Raw genomic sequence first — 18313 nt, 5'->3', positions numbered from 1 at the left:
GCTTTTAATGATTTCATTTAGAAAAATGGAAGATTGAAAATTAAGTATCCACTTCAAGAATTTAGAAAAAAGTTAATGGGATAACCCCCGCCCCAAAATAGAAAATAATCATGAGAGCAGAATTAATGAAATGGAAAGCAAAGACAGAGAGGTAATTATCAGCAGAGTTCTTTATTTTTTTTTTTAAGGTTTTATTTATTTGAGAGAGAGCCCAAGAAACCATGAGCGGGGGGAGGGGCAGAGGAAGAGGGAGAAGCAGACTCCCCAGTGAGCAGGGAGCCCCACAGGGGACCCTGGGATATCATGACCTGAGCTAAAGGCAGACACTTAACCTACTAAGCCACCCAGCTGCCCCAGCAGAGCTCTTTAAAAAGACACAATGGCAAACTCCTGGCAACACTCATCAAGATAAAAGCAAAATTACCCACACAAGGAGAATGCTGGAAGTGAAACATTAGATGCATCAGAAATTAAAAAGATAAGAGATTATAAAGCCTTTCAGGTAATGAATGTTAAAATTTTGGAAATGGACAAATTCCTGGAAAAATATAAAGTACGAAAATTAATTCAAAAACTAAGTCCATCCCATTAAAGAGATTGAATCACTGATATTAAAAATCTCCTCACAGAGAAAGCACAAGGCTGGCCAGTTTCACTGGTGAGCTATACCAAACATCCACTAAACAACTAACCTTAATATCTTACAGATTCTCCCAGAGAACATAAAAACAGACAGTATGTCCAAGTAATTTCATGAGGCTGATAATATTTCCAAATTAAATGATCGACACCAAATTGGGATAATATGAAAAAGCAAAATTCCTGGCCAGTCTCACTCATGATCATGGATGCAAAAATTCAAAATACATAATTAGCAAGCTGCATCCAGCAGTGTGTAATAAACGTAATAACTTATGATCAAATTGATTGGATTTATCAGAGGATAATATTCTATACCCATCAATGACCAAAAAAAATTTTTTAAAGGAAAAGGAAATAAAAAACTTTGAGTCGATGCAAAGCTGATAACTTCACTAAAGGGCAGACATATTTTCCTATCTTCGTTTCCAGTCCATGTTTTACTGGAGACGCCAGCCAGTGCAAGACAGTAAAGGGGGAGAGGGATAAGGAGTGAGGGGAGCAAGAGAGGAAATCAAACGTCACTATTCACAGATGGAACATTAAAAAAAATTTAGACTTCATAATAAAGTGTATCAAGATTACTGATACAGGTTCAATTGCATTTCTACATACTAGCAAGAATTTTTTTTTTAAAGTTGCTCTTTTAAATGATAGCCATTTATAATTGTTGGAAAGAATATGAGTTACCTTGGAATAGTTATAAAGAGAAAACTTGTATAGAACCTTTAGGAAGAAAAATCTATAAATTTGAACAAAAAACATTAAAAAGGGTCTTTTTAAAAACAGAGATAATGAACATGATGAAAAGGAAGCCTCCATATCAATGAAATGGCAACTCTCCTCAAACTGATCTTCTCATTCAAAGGAACTCCCAGTGAGTTTTTAAAATAAAACTTGACAAGTCGATGCTTAGAATTCTATGGAAGAACAAAGGAACAAGAATTTCTTTAAAAAGACACTCTTTCAGAACAGCAAGTAGAAAGACTTGCTTTCCTAGATATTGAATCTTAATGTAAAACTATTAATAACTAAGTTAGTAGGACATTCACACACGAACAATCAGAATAAAAAGCTTAACAACAGAGCGGTGCATTCATAGAAACTTAATGTGTGACAGAGGTGTTTGTAGAATTCGGTCGGGAAAGGGGACCATTCAGAAAATGCTACTGTGACAAGAGATCATCTACATAGAAACCAAATGGGTCTGTACCTCCCAAAGTGCACAAATATCCAAGGCAGACATAAGTGAGAAAAGCAAACCTTAAGGTTTTTAGAAAGAAGCATAACACAGTATCTCTATGACTTCAGAGTAAAGAATTCTTTAAAGAACGAATAGAAGGGGCGCCTAGGTGGCTCAGTGGGTTAAAGCCTCTGCCTTCGGCTCGGGTCATGATCCCAGGGTCCTGGGATCGAGCCCCGCATCGGGCTCTCTGCTCGGCAGGGAGCCTGCTTCCCCCTCTCTCTCTGCCTGCCTCTCTGCCTACTTGTGATCTCTGTCTGTCAAATAAATAAATAAAATCTTTAAAAACCAAAAACAAAAAAAGAACGAATAGAAGCCACTAATCATAAGACAAATGACAGATGATTACAGTCAAACCACATTAAAATTAAGAGCTTCTGCTCACTTAAGACAAGCTACAAAAATCAGGAGAATATATTTGCCACACATATAATTGACAAAGTTTGTGTCCAGAATACATAAAGAACTCTTGAAAATTTTAAAAAAAAAAACCTAAAAAAATGTAGGCAAAGGATTCTAATTTATATTTTTCTTTTGTATGTACAGTGTTTCCATTTGAAAATAATAAAAATTAGGAGGAGGAGTCAAGATGGCGGAGAATTAGCAGGCTGAGACTGCTTCAGCTAGCCGGAGATCAGCTAGATAGCTTATCTAAAGATTGCAAACACCTGAAAATCCACCGGCAGATCGAAGAGAAGAAGAACAGCAATTCTGGAAACAGAAAAACAACTACTTTCTGAAAGGTAGGACCGGCGGAGAAGTGAATCCAAAGCGACGGGAAGATAGACCCCGGGGAGAGGGGCCGGCTCCCGGCAAGCGGCGGAGCAACGGCGCACAAAATCAGGACTTTTAAAAGTCTGTTCCGCTGAGGGACATCGCTCCAGAGGCTAAACCGGGGTGAAGCCCACGTGGGGTCAGCGTGGCCTCAGGTCCCGCAGGGTCACAGAAGGATCGGGGGTATCTGAGTGTCGCAGAGCTTGCGGGTACTGGAACGGGAAAGCCGGCTACAGAGACAGAGCCGACAGTGGGCTCACAGCTCGGGGTTACCTTGAACCGGTCACAGGCTCGGAGAGCTCGGAGCGCGGCTGGAGGTCAGGCAGACGGGAGTAACTGGGTGCTGTTCTCTGAGGGCGCACTGAGGAGTGCGGCCCTGGGCTCTCGGCTCCTCCGGGCCGGAGACCAGGAGGCCGCCATTTGTATTCCCATCCTCCGGAACTCTACGGAAAGCGCTCAGGGAACAAAAGCTCCTGAAAGCAAACCCGAGCGGATTACTCACCCCGGCCCCGGGTAAGGGCGGTGTAATTCCGCCTGGGGCAAAGACACTTGAGAATCACTACACCAGGCCCCTCCCCCAGAAGATCAACAAGAAATCCAGCCAAGACCAAGTTCACCTACCAAGGAGTGCGGTTTCAATACCAAGGAGAGCAGCAGAATTCCACAGGAGGAGAAAGCCAAGCACGGAACTCATGGCTTTTTCCCTGTGATTTTTTTTTTAGTCTTGCAGTTAATTCAATTTTTTTCTTTTTCATTTTTTTGTTTTTTTCTTTTCTCGCCTTCGGGTAAATTTTTTTTTTTTTAACTGTTACCTTTTTCCTTTTTGACGATTTTTTACTAGTTTATCTAATATATATATTTTTTCATTTTTACATTTTTCTCAGGTGTTTTCCTTTTTTTTTTTTAAATTCTTTTCTTTTCTTTTTTCTTTTTTTTTTCTTTCTTTTTTTTTTTTTTCTTTCTTCCTTTTTGAACCTCTTTTTATCCCCTTTCTCCCCCCTCACGATTTTGGATCTCTTCTAATTTGGTTAAAGCATTTTTTCCTGGGTTGTTGCCACCCTTTTAGTATTTTACTTGCCCCTTCATATACTCTTATCTGGACAAAATGACAAGACGGAAAAATTCAACACAAAAAAAAGAACAAGAGGCAGTACCGAAGGCTAGGGACCTAATCAATACAGACATTGGTAATATGTCAGATCTAGAGTTCAGAATGACAATTCTCAAGGTTCTAGCCGGGCTTGAAAAAGGCATGGAAGATATTAGAGAAACCCTCTCGAGAGATATAAAAGCCCTTTCTGGAGAAATAAAAGAACTAAAATCTAACCAAGTTGAAATCAAAAAAGCTATTAATGAAGTGCAATCAAAAATGGAGGCTCTCACTGCTAGGATAAATGAGGCAGAAGAAAGAATTAGTGATATAGAAGACCAAATGACAGAGAATAAAGAAGCTGAGCAAAAGAGGGACAAACAGCTACTGGACCACGAGGGGAGAATTCGAGAGATAAGTGACACCATAAGACGAAACAACATTAGAATAATTGGGATTCCAGAAGAAGAAGAAAGAGAGAGGGGAGCAGAAGGTATACTGGAGAGAATTATTGGGGAGAATTTCCCCAATATGGCAAAGGGAACGAGCATCAAAATTCAGGAGGTTCAGAGAACGCCCCTCAAAATCAATAGGAATAGGCCCACACCCCGTCACCTAATAGTAAAATTTACAAGTCTCAGTGACAAAGAGAAAATCCTGAAAGCAGCCCGGGAAAAGAAGTCTGTAACATACAATGGTAAAAATATTAGATTGGCAGCTGACTTATCCACAGAGACCTGGCAGGCCAGAAAGAGCTGGCATGATATTTTCAGAGCACTAAACGAGAAAAACATGCAGCCAAGAATACTATATCCAGCTAGGCTATCATTGAAAATAGAAGGAGAGATTAAAAGCCTCCAAGACAAACAAAAACTGAAAGAATTTGCAAATACCAAACCAGCTCTACAGGAAATATTGAAAGGGGTCCTCTAAGCAAAGAGAGAGCCTACAAGTGGTAGATCAGAAAGTAACAGAGACCATATACAGTAACAGTCAACTTACAGGCAATACAATGGCACTAAATTCATATCTCTCAATAGTTACCCTGAATGTTAATGGGCTAAATGCCCCTGTCAAAAGACACAGGGTATCAGAATGGATAAAAAAAACAAAACCCATCTATATGTTGCCTCCAAGAAACTCATTTTAAGCCCGAAGACACCTCCAGATTTAAAGTGAGGGGGTGGAAAAGAATTTACCATGCTAATGGACATCAGAAGAAAGCAGGAGTGGCAATCCTTATATCAGATCAATTAGATTTTAAGCCAAAGACTATAATAAGAGATGAGGAAGGACACTATATCATACTCAAAGGGTCTGTCCAACAAGAAGATTTAACAATTTTAAATATCTATGCCCCCAACGTGGGAGCAGCCAACTATATAAACCAATTAATAACAAAATCAAAGAAACACATCAACAATAATACAATAATAGTAGGGGACTTTAACACTCCCCTCACTGAAATGGACAGATCATCCAAGCAAAAGATCAGCAAGGAAATAAAGGCCTTAAACGACACACTGGACCAGATGGACATCACAGATATATTCAGAATATTTCATCCCAAAGCAACAGAATACACATTCTTCTCTAGTGCACATGGAACATTCTCCAGAATAGATCACATCCTCGGTCCTAAATCAGGACTCAACCGGTATCAAAAGATTGGGATCATTCCCTGCATATTTTCAGACCACAATGCTCTAAAGCTAGAACTCAACCACAAAAGGAAGTTTGGAAAGAACCCAAATACATGGAGACTAAACAGCATCCTTCTAAAGAATGAATGGGTCAACCGGGAAATTAAAGAAGAACTGAAAAAAATCATGGAAACAAATGATAATGAAAATACAACGGTTCAAAATCTGTGGGACACAACAAAGGCAGTCCTGAGAGGAAAATATATAGCGGTACAAGCCTTTCTCAAGAAACAAGAAAGGTCTCAGGTACACAACCTAACCCTACACTTAAAGGAGCTGGAGAAAGAACAAGAAAGAAACCCTAAGCCCAGCAGGAGAAGAGAAATCATAAAGATCAGAGCAGAAATCAATGAAATAGAAACCAAAAAAACAATAGAACAAATCAACGAAACTAGGAGCTGGTTCTTTGAAAGAATTAATAAAATTGATAAACCCCTGGCCCGACTCATCAAAAAGAAAAGAGAAAGGACCCAAATAAATAAAATCATGAATGAAAGAGGAGAGATCACAACTAACACCAAAGAAATACAAACTATTATAAGAACATACTATGAGCAACCCTACGCCAATAAATTTGACAATCTGGAAGAAATGGATGCATTCCTAGAAACATATAAACTACCACAACTGAACCAGGAAGAAATAGAAAGCCTGAACAGACCCATAACCAGTAAGGAGATTGAAACAGTCATTAAAAATCTCCAAACAAACAAAAGCCCAGGTCCAGACGGCTTCCCGGGGGAATTCTACCAAACATTTAAAGAAGAACTAATTCCTATTCTCCTGAAACTGTTCCAAAAAATAGAAATGGAAGGAAAACTTCCAAACTCATTTTATGAGGCCAGCATCACCTTGATCCTAAAACCAGACAAGGATCCCACCAAAAAAGAGAGCTATAGACCGATATCCTTGATGAACACAGATGCGAAAATACTCAACAAAATACTAGCCAATAGGATTCAACAGTACATTAAAAAGATTATTCACCACGACCAAGTGGGATTTATTCCAGGGCTGCAAGGTTGGTTCAACATCCGCAAATCAGTCAATGTGATACAACACATCAATAAAAGAAAGAACAAGAACCATATGATACTCTCAATAGATGCTGAAAAAGCATTTGATAAAGTACAGCATCCCTTCCTGATCAAAACTCTTCAAAGTGTAGGGATAGAGGGCACATACCTCAATATCATCAAAGCCATCTATGAAAAACCCACCGCAAATATCATTCTCAATGGAGAAAACCTGAAAGCTTTTCCGCTAAGGTCAGGAACACGGCAGGGATGTCCATTATCACCACTGCTATTCAACATAGTACTAGAGGTCCTAGCCTCAGCAATCAGACAACAAAAGGAAATTAAAGGCATCCAAATCGGCAAAGAAGAAGTCAAATTATCACTCTTCGCAGATGATATGATACTATATGTGGAAAACCCAAAAGACTCCACTCCAAAACTGCTAGAACTTATACAGGAATTCAGTAAAGTGTCAGGATATAAAATCAATGCACAAAAATCAGTTGCATTTCTCTACACCAACAGCAAGACAGAAGAAAGAGAAATTAAGGAGTCAATCCCGTTTACAATTGCACCCAAAACCATAAGATACCTAGGAATAAACCTAACCAAAGAGACACAGAATCTCTACTCAGAAAACTATAAAGTACTCATGAAAGAAATTGAGGAAGACACAAAGAAATGGAAAAATGTTCCATGCTCCTGGATTGGAAGAATAAATATTGTGAAAATGTCTATGCTACCTAAAGCAATCTACACATTTAATGCAATTCCTATCAAAGTACCATCCATCTTTTTCAAAGAAATGGAACAAATAATGCTAAAATTTATATGGAACCAGAAAAGACCTCGAATAGCCAAAGGGATATTGAAAAAGAAAGCCAACGTTGGTGGCATCACAATTCCGGACTTCAAGCTCTATTACAAAGCTGTCGTCATCAAGACAGCATGGTACTGGCACAAAAACAGACACATAGATCAATGGAACAGAATAGAGAGCCCAGAAATAGACCCTCAACACTATGGTCAACTAATCTTCGACAAAGCAGGAAAGAATGTCCAATGGAAAAAAGACAGCCTCTTCAATAAATGGTGCTGGGAAAATTGGACAGCCACATGCAGAAAAATGAAATTGGACCATTTCCTTACACCACACACAAAAATAGACTCAAAATGGATGAAGGACCTCAATGTGCGAAAGGAATCCATCAAAATCCTTGAGGAGAACACGGGCAGCAACCTCTTTGACCTCAACCGCAGCAACATCTTCCTAGGAACAACGCAAAAGGCAAGGGAAGCAAGGGCAAAAATGAACTATTGGGATTTCATCAAGATCAAATGCTTTTGCACAGCAAAGGAAACAGTTAACAAAATCAAAAGACAACTGACAGAATGGGAGAAGATATTTGCAAATGACATATCAGATAAAGGACTAGTGTCCAGAATCTATAAAGAACTTAGCAAACTCAACACCCAAAGAACAAATAATCCAATCAAGAAATGGGCAGAGGACATGAACAGACATTTCTGCAAAGAAGACATCCAGATGGCCAACAGACACATGAAAAAGTGCTCCATATCACTCGGCATCAGGGAAATACAAATCAAAACCACAATGAGATATCACCTCACACCAGTCAGAATGGCTAAAATAAACAAGTCAGGAAATGACAGATGCTGGCGAGGATGCGGAGAAAGGGGAACCCTCCTACACTGTTGGTGGGAATGCAAGCTGGTGCAGCCACTCTGGAAAACAGCATGGAGGTTCCTCAAAATGTTGAAAATAGAACTGCCCTATGACCCAGCAATTGCACTATTGGGTATTTACCCTAAGGATACAAACGTAGTGATCCAAAGGGGCACATGCACCCGAATGTTTATAGCAGCAATGTCCACAATAGCCAAACTATGGAAAGAACCTAGATGTCCATCAACAGATGAATGGATCAAGAAGATGTGGTATATATACACAATGGAATACTATGCAGCCATCAAAAGAAATGAAATCTTGCCATTTGCGACAACATGGATGGAACTAGAGCGTATCATGCTTAGCGAAATAAGTCAAGCAGAGAAAGACAACTATCATATGATCTCCCTGATATGAGGAAGTGGTGATGCAACATGGGGGCTTAAGTGGGTAGGAGAAGAATCAATGAAACAAGATGGGATTGGGAGGGAGACAAACCATAAGTGACTTTTAATCTCACAAAACAAACTGAGGGTTGCTGGGGGGAGGGGGTTTGGGAGAAGGGGGTGGGATTATGGACATTGGGGAGGGTATGTGCTTTGGTGAGTGCTGTGAAGTGTGTAAACCTGGTGATTCACAGACCTGTACCCCTGGGGATAGAGTATTATGCCTCCATCAGAAAGGATGAATACCCAACTTTTGTAGCAACATGGACGGGACTGGAAGAGATTATGCTGAGTGAAATAAGTCAAGCAGAGAGAGTCAACTATCATATGGTTTCACTTATTTGTGGAGCATAACAAATAGCATGGAGGACATGGGGACTTAGAGTAGAGAAGGGAGTTGGGGGAAATTGGAAGGGGAGGTGAACCATGAGAGACTATGGACTCTGAAAAACAATCTGAGGGTTTTGAAGGGACGGGGGGTGGGAGGTTGGGGTACCAGGTGGTGGGTATTATAGAGGGCACGGATTGCATGGAGCACGGGGTGTGGTGCAAAAATAATGAATACTGTTATGCTGGAAATAAAAATAAATAAAATAAAAATAAAAAAAAAGAAGGGGTTACTGGTTGAAAACCTGGAAAAAAAAAAAAAGAAAATAATAAAAATTAAATTCGTACTTATAAATTGTGTCTCATACCTGGGATAATATTGAAAATAAGTTTATAAAATGAAGAGTATATAATGGCATTCTTGCTTAAAATAGTCTTTCATTGCTTTCATTTATTATTATAATAGCTATTCATTAAGAATGAGGTACAGAGGGAAATAGAAAGTCTAGGCAATGAGGTTTTTTTACAAAAGGAGGGAAGGAGAAGAAGAGATGAGGAGGGAGACGAGACACGGTAGAGAAGGGGTTTTTAAAAGGGGTCATATCCTCACCACAGAATCTCTTTTTGCAGGGGGGAGGGGTAGCATCTTCTCCTTTCCTAAACACCAACCATCCCCTCTGTTTTCAGGGCATGTGTCCTCCACCTTGTGAAACACTCTGCGAGAACCAACTCCCCAAGCATTCCAAAGTATTCCTCAGGGTTGCAGGGATCCACATGGTACCTTTAAGCCCTTCTTAGTCAATCAGAAATCATGCGTGTGGCATTTAAATGATAGCTCCTTACATTTCTGTAGTCCTTTACAATTCCATATATGGATAGGCCAGGGCGCCTGGGTGGCTCAGTGGGTTAAGCGACTGCCTTCTGCTCAGGTCATGCTCCTGGAGTCCTGCGTTCAAGCCCCGCACTGGGCTTCCTGCTCAGCAGGGAGTCTGCTTCTCCCTCTGACTCTCCCCCACTCATGTTCTCTCTCAAATAAATAAATAAATAAATAAAATCTTAAAAAAAAAAACAAAAAAACAAAAAAAAGAGGTAGTCCAGATAGTTTCTCCATTTTACAGACTAAAAGATTGAAGCTCAAAAAAGTTATAGTATGTACCCAAGCCACAAGGGGATGTAGAAAGGCACAAGGTGAAGAAAGTCCCCAGGGCTGCTCTATGGCAAACATCGTAAATGTTAGTTTATAAATAAATATGTAAATGTAAATGTCTTTACAAAGACATTAATCTTTGTAATATATAGCTCTGCAGTGTCAATGTTGAAGGGGAGGGACAGTGCATACCTTCACGGTGTCTCTTAAGGACACCGGGGCGTGACAAGGTCACAGTGAGGAAGTGACACAGCTCTGCCACAAGCCCTAGACCCTCAGTTGACGTGGTCTCTCCAATAAACCAGACTGCTTCTCATATAATGACATTGAAATGTATGGAGCCCACAAGCATTCACAAAGCATTTATCTCATATTCTTCATTCTCCTGATGACTTTGTATAATCCAAGATCAAAATATACAGGCAAAAGAAATATTAAAATGTCTTTTCTGGGGACACCTGAGTGGCTCAGTTGGTTAAATGTCTGCTTCAGGCAGGTCATGATCCCGGAGTCCTGGGATCCAGTCCTGCATTGGGCTCCCTGCTCAAGAGGTTGGCATGGCAGGTGGAGGGGGTGTTGGGGGTCTGCTTCTCCCTCTCCCTCTGCTCTTCTCCCACTTGTGTGCTCTCTCTCACTCTCCCTCAAATAAATAAAATCTTTTTTTAAAGTGTCTTTTTTATTCCCAATTTATGATTGTGCGTGCACGAGAGCATACACACACACACACACACACACACACAACACGTGCATGCACACACACACACACACACACACACACACACACACACACATCTTTATTCAACTCAACAAACATCTATTTCTTGGTGTGCCAAAATTTCACATTTTAAATTTCAGCTATTGGAACACATCTGTGCTTGTAATTAATTATATATTTAGTTCTATTTCACATTCATTATTTTAAACTACAGAAATGCTTTTTGTTTCTTACTGATTGTAAGATTAATATTATTTAGGATTTTTTACCTCACATGTTTAATACTTGTCTTGTACAGAAATCTTAATCTGATAATGCATCCATTTTTTGAGTGCTTCAGTATATCACATATTTACTTTATAAATCCTCAACAAGGACACTGCAGGGATGAGAAAAGCTAGTAGTCTCTTTTTGTGGCATTGATCAAGATTGAACAGCAGTCTAATGAAATTTAAAATATAAAAAATGTGAGCAAACGATCTATACAAATACATTTAAGTCAGTTCCTCAAGACAACCAGATTAAGCATGATATGATAAAGTCTAGTATTTTTTACTGCGTTTATGATGTTTTGTTAATGTAATGTAGTTCATTAACATAGCCAAGAAAATCAGTATATCCTAAATTTTGTATACAGTTGAAATGTTAGTGATAATAAAATTATAAAGCAATATAGTCGGGTTATCTTGTAGAGTTTCAGTATTTTTAATTTGTTCAAGCGATTCCACAGACATTATATTAGTTCAGCCTGGTAATTCAGTAGGAAATGGATAATCTTGTTTCATGGATAAGGAAATTGGGGTTCAGAAAATCAAGTGACATGCCATGCAGAGCCTTAAACCTAGGTCCTTAGACTTCTATCTCTTGCCTTCTTCACCTATCACGACATAGGCGCTCAAATACTCTTTCCCTTTCTCCCAATACCTTCCCCCAAAGGGAAGAAAGCTGTTTCCACCATATCACGTCCGGGGTAGTGTGGCACGGTGAAGACCACGACGAGAGAGTCACACAAGGCCTCCAGCCTCATCTGTGGAACAAGCCTAGCTAACCTGCCTCATCCATGAGCGGATTCATCACAAAGACCACCACGATGTCTACACGTACTTAATAAACTGCAGATAGTTTTGCAAACATTTGATATCACTCATTATGTTCACATAATATTCTTTAATACATGCAGTGACATGAAACTCATTCGTGATCCTCTCTGCCCACTGATTCAGGACCCTGTCCAGGCACGGGGAGCCCAAACAATCAGTGCTCTATACTGGCAATCCCAGAACGGGGTTTGGACAACCATCCCAGCCTGCGGTGGAATCCATTCATTTGGCTTGGAACCCTGAAGCCGCTGCCCATGGCTAATATAGGCACAGTGTGCCGTTCAATGACCTCTTTGCCTGTCCAGCAAAAATACCCTATTTTGGCAACCTGGGTTTTCCCCACAGCGGGTGAATTTGGCACCAAATATGATCTCATTTAAGGAGTAGGAAAGAAATGTGCCAGCTCCACTTACTCACTGAGCTGAAACTCTCTTTGAGTTACACTACTTGAAACAGAAACAGTCCGGAGACTCAGGGTGTCAACCAAGATGCTTGTGTAAATAAGCTGTGGTGTCCCCTCCACCGAAGGCTGTCCTTCTGTAGGTAGGCAGGGAGGAGCATGGGAAGACGAAGGGATCTCTAAGGCAGAAGAAAATAGACTTCACCAGAAAGAAAGAGCACAGAAGAAATGTCCCAGGAACTAGAACACACACCGGCCCGTCCACCCATGGGAATGAAAAGAAAGGTCTTTCCGGTGGAGTTGAGATAAAAATATAATCAGGAGCTTCCCCTGATATGTTATGTTCAATATGGCATCCCTTTTTGATTTGTGTGTCCATTAAATTGCAGAATTACATGCTTTCTGCAGAGACTTAAAAGTAGTAAAACCCCTCCTCAGAGCAGGGGCGGAAGGGCCCACGGCCTGGGGGAAGCAAGGATGTCATGGCTGACCTCTCCCCGCTTCCACCGTTCTCTGTGATGGCAGGATGCTCAGACACCAGCCTCTGCAGTTTACCCATCCTCATAGCTTTCGTTTCCCTAGAAACAGTCTTTCAACCCATTTACAGCAAAAAATCAAGCCCAAATTGCCTCCAGCAATCTCCTGAATATGGTATACACATTTGTCTACAAATGGGACTTAAACATCAACATTACTTTCTCATAGGTAGTAGGGCATGTAGTGAAAATTTACCCTTGAAAGTCCCTAACATTATAACAACAGGGAGCCAAGTACAGACAGACTTTGGGCCCACAGAAAGCCTCCACTGGAATTACCCTCAGAAAAATTGTCTTGCCCTCCTTAATGTCAGAACAGGACATGAGTCAGCAAAGACCTTAAAATGGAGAAGTCAGATTAATTCACCCTATAAATCAATAAAGCAAATTTAAGACGTTAAGACATAGCAAGAATTGTGAATGTCGATAATGACAGAACTGTATTGGCACAATCCGTTGTAGAAAAGGTCATGATCACTACAGCCCTGATTTGACCCCAACTATGCATCCCTGTAATTGAAGGGGCACATAAATGTACTTTGTACAGCACCGAATATAAAGTTAAAGATGAGTGATACTTAACGGGTTGGCTGTACATGTGTGCATGTGTACTAATGTGTTCAATTAAAGATTTCCAGGTAAAAATGTACAAGATAAGATATTATATTTCAGATTTAATAAGAAAAATATGATATTCCCTCAGTATTCCAAATCTCCTCTGTGTTATACAAATCTTCCTCCTCTACTTTGCTGAACACCCTTCAGCATTGTCCTATTCATCTTTGACTCTCCTACTCAGTCAGATTCAGAACCATGGATACAGAAGATATTCAATAAAGATTGAATGATTGAGTCACCTTGGCCAATTTCCAGGTAATAAAAAGACACATACTTCTATAGCATATCTTGGATCGAATTGATGGAGCCTCTGCTTTCAGTCTTGTCAACTACCAGAACTCGTTGTCTACTGCCCGGACTTGGGTAGGTCTAGAACTGGAATAGGAGCTCCTCGGAGTCTTGGGTTGACCTTTAAAAGCTCAATTTTGCTTCAAAATGACACTTTACACAAAAATGAGAGACCCATAGATGAATTATATGGTATATGAATTATAAATCTCAAAAAAGAATAACAGACGAGAAATAAATCATAGGATTGAAATACATCTCATTTCATATTACCTAACATTATCATCTGGCTTTTTGAAGGGAAAAAGAATATTCACTCATTCACTTAAAAACCAACTTTTCATTGGGGAACCTGCCATAGAAAGCCATGTAGAGTCTTTACTTACCTGTCATCTGCTCTCTGAGGTGCGGATTATTAACCTATGATCAGTCTAATTTAAGAAGGAGAAAACTAAGTTTCCAAGAGGTAAAGAATCAGGGCCAGTATGTGATGTACAGTGAGTTTTTAAAACCAAGTTTATCTGACTCCAAACAAATACACTTAAAATCTAGGATAATTTTTTTCTTTCATTAGCAAAGCCTCTGGGGAATATGAGATGTGTTGGACATAATAGGGTCAGGATTTTCTTAAAATGCTCACTTAACTTAAACATTTAATGAATTAATAAAAGCATCGATACGTAACACTAGGGAGATGTTTGCATATGACGAAAAACTGATAAAAGTTGGATTTAGTTTATGTTTTAAGCTTAAAAACCTAACAAATTATTATCTTCATGCTCAAAGTAAATGATTACCTAATTTATCAATTAAGGTTCTGTTTATATAGAGTTGCTAGATTTAGCAAATAAAAATATGCCTAGCTAAATTTGAATTTTAAATAAATAACAAAAATTTTTTAGTATATGCTTATTTTATGCAATATTTCCTGTAATTTATCTGGTAACCTTATTACAACTTTGTTTCGTGATTAAATTTGTTGTTGCATTAAAAACAAGGAGAAAGGGCTAAACCTTTACTACTATGTAAATTAGTGCACAAATTGCAGATACCTGAGAAACTCAAATACATATGCCTCTCTAGCACTTACTACCTAAATGAAATAAGAGATCTACAAAGTTCAAGTGATCACTCATATTATTTGGGTGTCTGACTTAAAAAAAATTAAAAAGTTATAGTTTTAGGACACATGAAAAGAGATATGCAGATTGCAGAGTCCACATTTTCTAATTTTCTAATCCAGAGCAGAATATTTAAATCAAACATATGTCTGGGTGCAACATTACTTTAGCTAGACCATAGATGCCCTCTTCTAAGAGCAAGAACTGGGGTGGCGTGGGTTTCGCCTCACCATGAAATCTAAGCGCGATGAGAGAGGACACTGAGGCACAGGGACCAGAGCTCAGGGCGTTCAGTCTGCGGACTCACTGATGTTCAGCAAGAAAAACGAACTTGGATATCATCTATTCAACCTCCCCTTTTTACGAATAAGAAATAGCTGGTGCTCTCCTCTTTCTTAATTTAACATTTCTTAAATTTAAAATTTAAAATTTCTTAATTTTACATTTTATAATCTGCAAAATGGCGTCGCCTATTCCACGAGACTGTTGTGGGAAATGACAACAGATGACGGGTTTGAAAGCGCATTATTTGACAAAATAATTTTATAAACCAAGGGTACCCCAGAGATGGGCTATATTAATTATGTACTCAGCACTCAAAGGAAGCTTAAGGAGTATCTACCTTATACCTCTTACTCAGAGAGGAAGTTAGTGACTTTCCAGTTAGCGCAAAGAGAAGCCAAGGCGGAGCTAACGCCACACCCTCAATTCCCACCCAGTGCTTCTTCCAATTTCATCATGTTCCCCCTTAGGCACTGGCACAGTGGCTCCCTGCTAAGTGTTAAAGTCAGACACGATGTGCTAAGTGTAGAATCTAAGGAAAGAAAATGTGGCAAGGAGAAAGGAGAAAAGCACATAAAATAGAAATTAAAATAGTAACGGGATTGGCAGTACAAAAAGCAAATTGCTCCCCAGGTCGTCCAAGATCAGAATAGCAATGGGAATTGTCCTGGTTTCCAATTTGGCACCCTTTGCATCAATCACATTTAGCGGTCCTCGCTTGAACTCGTGGTAGGACAGTCAATATCATCGCTTGTGCCATCACAAAGTATTTAGTGGGAGCTGTGCAGAGAGTTGGCTTTCCCTTCTCCCATAGAGCATTCTTGTGGCAACATGGAAACGGTGTTATTTTTATATGCAAGAGATCCTTAGCAAGTACTGAATATATGTTTTATATTTAATCAGAGCTAGTTAAGATGCACTTGGTCAAACGATCATTTCAGAATTCCTGGTATGAGAAACCACTTTAACCTTCTTCCCCATGGATGGGGACATAGGAAGGTGGGGAGACCCAATGGGAAAATCCAAACTCCTTCTAAACGTGCCAAGGTCTGGGCTGGTGCCCTCATTTGCATTACCCCATTCCAACCCCATGGCAGTAACTGCCAACATCTCTAGCAGAGGAAGGAACTGAGACTCACAGAAGTCAAGCTGAGTTTTCAGTGGTTGCAGACTAAGATATGGCAGAGCTAAGTGAGATGAGAACCTAAAGCTTCTCAAACCCAGCATCAAGCAACATGACACTAGATGTTTCTGATGTAAGCAAACTTTGGTCTCAAAAAGCTATGATTGGGCTTTTCTTCCTATCATAGGAAGAATAGAAAACATCTTAATCATGGAAAGGATCTTACAAACCTAATAAGGTACAAGGAAAAGATGGGGATATGGAATATCCGGCTAGGTATGTTTGAAAGGGAGACAGAAGGAGACAATCTCCTGAGAAAGGAAGGGGGAAATTGACCAGCCCAAAAATCCAGAGAAGACAAGGAAAGGGTGAAGTAAGACTTTGCATCAGGGTTAAGGAAAGAAAGCTAGTTAGTCATAAGCAAAACCACTGGGACAGTATAATCAGCCATTAACCTATGTACCTGGTTATCAATGAGTAGCTTTAAAAAACACTATAGGAAAGGGGCACCTGGGTGGCTCAGTGGGTTAAAGCCTCTGCCTTCGACTCAGGTCATGATCCCAGGGTCCTGAAATTGAGCCCCGCATTGGGCTCTCTGCTTAGCAGGGAGCCTGTTTCCCCCTCTCTCTCTGCCTGCTTATCTGCCTACTTGTGATCTTTGTCTGTCAAATAAATAAATAAAATCTTTAAAAAAAAAAAAAAACACTATAGGAAAGTCCCTTCCTATGTGACAAATAAAATGTAAGTGTTAATTATTTTTATTTGCATTACTAGAGAAATAAAGAGCTTCCTTTCCATGTAACTTCAAGGCAGTTAATGCTTAGGAAACACATGGAATTAACCTGCATTCACTTTTACTTACAGAGCAGGATAAAATTAAAACCAAAACAATAAGGATGTTAGAAACCAATTCAGCAGCCTTTACTGATGTTTTAACCCTGTTTTAAGAAAAAGAACAAGAATTTCTCGTTGTTTAAGAAAAAGAACAAGATAGAGATTCTCATTGTTAAAACTGAAATACTCTTTCTAAGAATGTAACGATCACTTATCAGAATAAAATTGAATAACGAAGTAAAAGGCTTTAAACTAAAAGCAGGATTTTCAAATATCACTGTATAACATAACTATAATATGTGGACTCATTTCAGGGAGGGCTGTTTGAAATGAGGACAATCACCATACCTTAAACTAGAAGCCACTAGGAGAATCCCACTTCCTTATTCAACAGGGCTCTTCACCCCACACGGGGTATTACAGCAATAGACTCTTTGTGACCAAACCTTGCAGCCCAGGATGGAAATTACAATGACAAAGCCGGGTGGCGTGAGCATCTCGACCACCGGGGATCTCTCTAGTAACACTGCAGCCAGCGCCTCGCCCACAAACCCGCACGCTGCCAGCCCAAACTGCACATTTTGTAGAAGAACCCATTACTCACAGCGGCAGGGCACGTTACGGAAGATTCTGTGTCGTCTATGGAAGGCGGGTCCCTTAGGAAAGTGGTCAATGATCTCCGCAAACTGCAGTGACTGAGCGACCTGGTTCCAGCCCAGCTCTCAGCGGACTTGGATAACCAATCAAACCGCAGGCCTGCCGATGTCCATAAGCGTCTTCCTGTTCCCCATCCCGTTGGTTACCTAGCTGGATCCTCAGATACCTACCGGTAGCTGGCAGCGTCCGTCTGGGCGCCTTTGTTTTCCTTTTGTCACATCAGCAGGCTCCAGCGTGACTGCCGCCGCAGCAGCCGCACTGAGTCTGGCGGACTGGATGCCTATGCCGCAGTCAGCAGCAACACCTCCCCCCACCCCCTCCAGCAGCCTTTTTTTTTTTTTTTTTTTAAAGAGATAGGACCATCATCAACCTTAGGTTTTAATAACGCTGCAGAACGCAGCATGGTTGCTCAAGCTGGGAGTGCAACATGACGGCAAGTGCAGTTTCTATTCTCACCGAATTGCAAAGATGAATTTCGGCATGTAGGCACGGTAGCAAAAGACTGGCTCTGTTAAGCACCAGCTGTGTGACCTTGGTCAAGTCACTGGTGGGTCTCATTTA

General features: G+C 40.1%; 1 protein-coding gene across 5 annotated transcripts in view; it reads right to left on the bottom strand.

Annotated features, from left to right (window-relative positions):
* Nucleotides 1-18015, bottom strand: part of SACS (sacsin molecular chaperone) — a 95970-nt gene extending 77955 nt beyond the window's left edge. For 2 of the 5 annotated variants that reach the window (XM_032314536.1, XM_032314541.1), the window contains exon 1: nt 17700-18015. The gene's annotated coding sequence lies outside the window, so the exon portion shown is untranslated. Of the gene's footprint in view, nt 1-12306; nt 12323-17443; nt 17460-17699 lie in introns of those variants that run through there. The other 3 variants (XM_032314537.1, XM_032314539.1, XM_032314538.1) reach the window with 3 other exon arrangements.
* Between the last annotated feature and the right edge of the window lie 298 nt (nt 18016-18313).

This window comes from Mustela erminea, chromosome 15 (genome assembly GCF_009829155.1).
Source record: "Mustela erminea isolate mMusErm1 chromosome 15, mMusErm1.Pri, whole genome shotgun sequence".
Classification (NCBI taxonomy): domain Eukaryota; kingdom Metazoa; phylum Chordata; class Mammalia; order Carnivora; family Mustelidae; genus Mustela; species Mustela erminea.
Note: the sequence above shows the minus strand (reverse complement) of the source record. Positions and strands in the feature narration are given on the sequence as shown.